General features: G+C 41.7%; 1 non-coding gene across 1 annotated transcript; it reads left to right on the forward strand.

Moving 5' to 3' along the window:
* Positions 1–3,146: 3,146 nt before the first annotated feature.
* Positions 3,147–3,252, forward strand: LOC123571174 (small Cajal body-specific RNA 20). The gene has a single exon (XR_006695349.2).
* Positions 3,253–6,000: the final 2,748 nt, after the last annotated feature.

Consider the following 6,000-nt stretch of genomic DNA (forward strand, 5'->3'; position numbering starts at 1 on the left):
TTGGGTGATCAGCCCAAGTATGAGGAAAAAGGGTAAAGAGAGAGACAGAGTGCTGCCAGCCCTGGAGAAGGGACAGGAATGGGGACACTCACTGCTCTGAGGCCGCTTGAGATCACCTGATTTGGGAGCATCCAGAGCAGGATGTCTGGCTGTCTTCATGGGAGAATTTAGAGTGAGAAAGAGGGCGTCTGAGTTCCCCAAAACCTGTGTGCCAATTGTGCCACACAAAGGGATTGGGGACTTTCAACCAGAAAGGATAGGAGAGGGTCTTCCTCCCTTCTGGGCAAGGCAGCCAAAGTTGTTCACCCTCTGGCCTTCAGGCTACACCAAGGTGTGGGCCTGGCCAGTTGTGATCAGTTGCCAGAGGGATGCTGGAGTTCGTCTGCTGGAAGACAGGAAAGGAAAGCAAACTCTGAGCTCTCACCTCATCAGGCAGTGGTGGTCAGACATCTTTTCACAGGGACCTTCTGGTCTGCTGAGGAGTGGCCCCGGCTGGGGACCTTCAGCTGTCTCTGTGCTTGGATGCTGTCACCAAGAGGTTGGAGTTGGAGGACAGGAAAGGGAGAGAGTAGAGGAAGAGGTCCCCGAACAGTCCCTGTACGGGCCACCAAAACATCACAGATGTGACTATCTGGGGCCGGGCTGGTGTTGCAGGTGGTAAAGGAATTTACCAAGATAGTTGTAGGTAAAGAAAGGCAGATTTATTAGAGAAAATATGAAAATACATTGCAAGATTGCAACAGGCAGCACAGCAGAGAAGGGGCTGCCTGCAAAAAGGCAAGGGCTGGAGGGAAGTTTTATAGGGTTGTGCTAGAGGGGGCTGCATGCAGAGGTCATCTCTCAGAACAGTTGTTCATTGTTCTCCACCTGGGGCCCTTCCCCACCTGAGGCCCCTTCTTTATTGTCGCTTACTTATCAGGACTCCACAACATTCTCATATTCTTGAGGCAAGATTCTGTCCATGAAGAGAGGAAGGGATAAAGAAAATGCAATATATATACACAATGGAATGCTCTTCAGCCTTAAAAATTCATGAAATCATGTCATTACAGCAACATGTATGGATGAGGTAGGAAAAATGCCCCAGAGAATCCACACCAAAGTTTCCTCCTCAGCAGCTGTGCCCACAGACAGAAGCTGTTTCTTCCCCGGGATGGTGCCCCAGGTCCTCCTGAAGCTGCCATGGTGCCCCCTCAGGAGGGTTCTGAAGGAACTGGAGCTCTTCTCCTCACAGGCCGAGTAGTATTTCTTTGTATATAAGCACCACATTTTCTTTATCCATTCATCTGTCAATGGACACTTAGGCTGCTTCTATACGCTGTTGTGAATAATGCTGCAATAAACATGGGAGCACAGATGTCTCCCCCACATACTGATTTCATTTCATTTGGATAGATACCCAGTAGTGGAACGGTGGCAACACGGACGAACCTGGAGGACACTATGCTAAGTGGAATAAGCAAGACACAGAAAGACAAACATGATTTCAATCATGCATGGAATCTAAAAAAGTTTATCTCACAGAAGTAGAGAATAGAATAGTTGTTACTAGAGGCTGTGGAGGGGAAAGGGAATGGGGGCATAGGAAGCAATTGGTCAAAAAGTACAAAGCGACTGTTAGAAGAAGTTCTGGTGTTCTAGTCACAGTAGGGTGACAATGGTTAACAATATTGTATATTTCAAAAAAGCTAGAAGAGAGGATTTTGAATGTTCTCACCAGAAAGAAATGATAAACGTGGCCAGGCATGGTGGCTCACGCCTGTAATCCTAGCACTTTGGGAGGCTGAGGAGTGTGTATCAACTGAAGTCAGGAGTTCCAGATCAGCCTGGCCAACATGGCAAAACCCCAACTCTACTAAAAATACAAAATTAGCTGGGCATGGTGGCAGGCGCCTATAATCCTACATGGTGGCAGGTGCCTGTAAGCTACTTGGGAGGCTGAGGCAGGAGAATCGCTTGAACCTGGCAGGCAGAGGTTGCAGTAAGCTGAGATTGCACCGTTGCACTCCAGCCTGAGAGACGGAGCAAGACTTCATCTAAAAAAAAACAAAAGAAAAGAAAGACCAGCAAAGTCAAGAGTCAAAGGAGCAGTGTTGAAGTTGGGAGCTTTAAGAAAAAGGAGTTTTGGAACAGTTATCTTAGCAGATAAATATGCATGGCAAATGGTAAACAAGTGAGTGGCTGAGCAGCTGTGAGGATTCAGGCTAGAATAGTGATTTTTAACTACTCCTTTAAATCAAGGACTGTCCTGCATGATACTTTGTGTAGAACAAACACACACTAAATATTGTTGAATTGATTCTAATTTTTTAAAGTTTTCTTTTGAATGAGAGGAAAAGACAAGAGAAAAAAAGAAAACAAGGAAAGTGAAAGCAAGAGAGTGTTTCAGCTTTCCCAGGGCATGGGAATCTCAGAAGCGCTTTGCTTCAGCTTTCCCAGGGCATGGGAATCTCAGAAGTGCTTTGCTTGCTTAATGACCTTTACCAAGTCACCTTTTCAATACTGGCTTCATTTCCTAGGCAGCAAAACAGGGGAAATAATCTCTGCCTCCTTTTTGTCTTCCAAGAACATCATAAATAAATAATATTATTTAGTAAAATAATATTTGTATACTCTTAGTAAAATAATATTTGTATACTCTTTTGGTTGCCTTATAGAAAAGAGAATATTTAATTTCCTCATTTTTATAGATTTGCTTCTCTTTTCTGGGCTGTTTATTATTATAGATTGGTTAGCAAGAGTTTGGCCTGTTGACATTGATTTTAAGACAATAGAAGGGGAAATAATACGAGCAATGAAAATTTGTGCCAAAAATAAAATGGAGAAATGAAATGAAAGGAAAGGATGTTTGATTACTTTCAACCTTACCAGTCAATATCATTGTCTTTAAATATCTCTTGGAGTTTCATGCAATTATTCTATCTCATCAGTACACTTGAAGTTGCATTTTAATTTCATGATTGATTTCCAGGAGACAGTTTCCCTTTGTATTTTACTCATAAAGTATAAATAAGCAAAATGATTATTTTTAAAAGTTAACCAGACAATAGCTTTCTAAATATCATCCATGGTTTGCCAAGTCACCTATCCAAGTTTCCCTATGCTGAGGTAGATCACATGTCTATTTTTGATCATTAATAATAAGCTACCCCTTTTCTCCTCAGCCAAGGCTGGAGGCCAAGATCAGCCCTCAGGGATCATCATCAGGACTGCCATGAGCTGAGCCACCTTGTTTTCCTGCCGCAAACATGTGAAAAGAAAGAAAAAAGAAATAATAATAGTAATAATAATAAAGCAGTTTTCCTTCTGGCTCTGGGTTTGTTGTTATTTTGTGTAAGACCAACCCCTCCCCGCTTTTAAAGGGAATTATTTAACCAAAAAACTCCCTAGCATCTTTTCTGTGACTCTGAATTCATAATGTTGGTTATAATGTATGCTTTAATGTTAGGCAGGTCCAAGTCTGAAATATGGATTATAAAATTAACTGTAGGAAATCTGGCCGCAGCCCCAGGGATAGCCACTGTGTTAGTCTGTTCTCACATTGCTATAAAGAACTACCTGAGACTGAGTAATTTATAAAGAAAAGAGGTTTAATTGGCTCATGGTTCCACAGGCTGTACAGAAAGCATGGCTGGAAGGTCTCAGGAAATTTACAATCATGGCAGAAGGGCAAAGGGAAAGCAAGCATGTCTTCAGGAGGAAAAGAATGAAGTGGGGAGTGCCACACACTTTTAAACCATTGGATCCTGTGAGGACCCACTGCCATGAGAACACCAAGGGGAAAATCTGCTCTTAAGATCCAGTCACCTCCCACCAGGTCCCTCCCCCAGCACTGGGAATTACATTTCAACATGGGATTTGGAAGGGACACAGAGCCAAACTGTATCAGCCACCCTTATGTAGTAATTTTAAAGAAAGCTTTTTGGCAATTGCTGTGCCATCATTTTTTCCCTAATCCTTTATAAATAGAGCAACAGTTAATTGTCCAACTATTTTAAAAATGTCATGATAGAAAATTTTAAAATGTACTTGGGTTTAGAATCATTTTGACAATTTTGGGTTGGGGGGCATGGGGAGACTAGATCTTACTCCATCACCTAAGTTGGAGTGCAGTGGCGTGATCATGGCTCACTGTAGCCTTGGACCCCTGGGCTTAAGGCATCCTCCCGTCTCAGCCTCCTGAGCAGCTGGGACTATAGGCATGTGCTTCTTGAAGAATTGCTCTTGACAGAGAACTTTATGTTTTGGTACCTATTAACTGCAATGTAGTACTAGGAGGATACTCTTGAAGATAAATGTCAGAGTTTACATTTTTGAAGTTTTATTTTTTAAAATGGGTGTACAAGTTTTTTGAGTCTGCATTAGATTTCAGGGTTCCGGCCTGACACAGGGCTCCAGAGGTGCAGCTGAGTCAGCGTCAGCATCCATGTGCATAGCAACATTTCCCCATCTGCTCTGTGGTTGCTGTTGCCATATGCCCTTGATTTTCCTGGCTTCTCTTAATTTTAGTTATTGTAAATTTTTTGGTTCCATAATTTACATTGAAAAATAGATTATAATTCTCTGGTGAATTTCTATATCTTTTTGTCTATTTTCTTGAACATTTCAGTCAGTCCTTGTTTGCTAATCTAATACACGGATTACCTATGGGTTACTTTCTATTGTCTATTTTTTCTTGACTTTTGATCGTACGACTCTGTCTTTTAGCATGCCTAATAAGTTTGGATATTTCTTCAATATTAAATACTGAATATAAAATATTGAGTATAAAATAATTCATCATTAGTTTGAGTATTTGGCATTGCAGTTTTCCTTTGTTAGAGTTAAGAATGTTTTTATGTTTTCAATTTTTACTCTTTTATAAGCAAGGAGATTCTACATCCTCTGCTGACATTCATTTGAAACATTAAAACAAAATCCATGAAAAGTTGGTCTCGGAGTCATAGTTATACTTCACTGAATTAAAATGACATCACAAATCACAAGGGCTCTATTAGAGTTCCTTGCCTGAGGTGCTATAGTCATAAGTGGTATATAAGCAGTTATTTAGAAGGAATGGAATGGTGTCAGCAAAATACCTTAAATAGATACATTTCAGATTTTCTTCACATGATGAAAAATTGAAGTGAAACAAGTCTTTTGCTAACAAGATTAAAAAAAAACATAGGCAAATTATCCCTAAGAACCAAACTGGCCTTTCTAATTTATTCTTTACATGATTACAGAGTCAAAGTAGAACCCAAAGTATGAGAATATAATGTCTTATGATCATGAAGAATCATTCATGGAACCTCTGTTGTGTGAGAGGAATTGTGTAATGTGATGGGTCCTCAGATATTTTGTTGTCGTTGTTTTGAGATGGGGGTCTTGTTCTGTTGCCCAGGCTGGAGTGCAGTGGCGTGATCTTGGCTCACTGCAACCTCTGCCTTCCAGGTTCAAGTGATTCTGTTGCCTCAGTCTCTCAAGTAGCTGGTACTACAGACATGAACTATCACACCCAGCTAATTTTTGTATTTTAAGTAGAGATGGGGTTTCACTATGTTGGCCTGGCTGGTCTCAAACTCCTGATCTCAAGTGATCTGCCTGCCTCAGCTCCCAAAGTGTTAGGATTACACCATGCCCAGCCAGGTCCTCAGGTTATTTAAAGGTGTATGTCTACTGTCTGAACCCTGAAGCCTGGGTGGTGAGCCACGGCTATGGTGCCCAGCCAAGAAGCAGGTGTCCCTGAGAACCTACCAAGAAAAAGTTTCATTGCTCAAATGCAGTAGGCAAAGAGCCAGAAAATTAGCTTAGAAGGAGCTTAAAGACAGGTGGTAGTTGCGAACCTCTAGAGCTCTCCTGCGGCCGTCCAGGAGTGCCCTGCATGTAAGTCCTAATAAACTCATCTACTTGTCGAACTGGACATCTGAGTCATTCTTTGTTCTCTCGGCACCCTCCTAATTTGAATGGGGAGCAGGGTGGCGGGACTTATAGTCCCAAGTTTTTCTCATAACATGCTCT

The sequence above is a fragment of the Macaca fascicularis genome, chromosome 1 (assembly GCF_037993035.2).
Source record: "Macaca fascicularis isolate 582-1 chromosome 1, T2T-MFA8v1.1".
Lineage (NCBI taxonomy): Eukaryota > Metazoa > Chordata > Mammalia > Primates > Cercopithecidae > Macaca > Macaca fascicularis.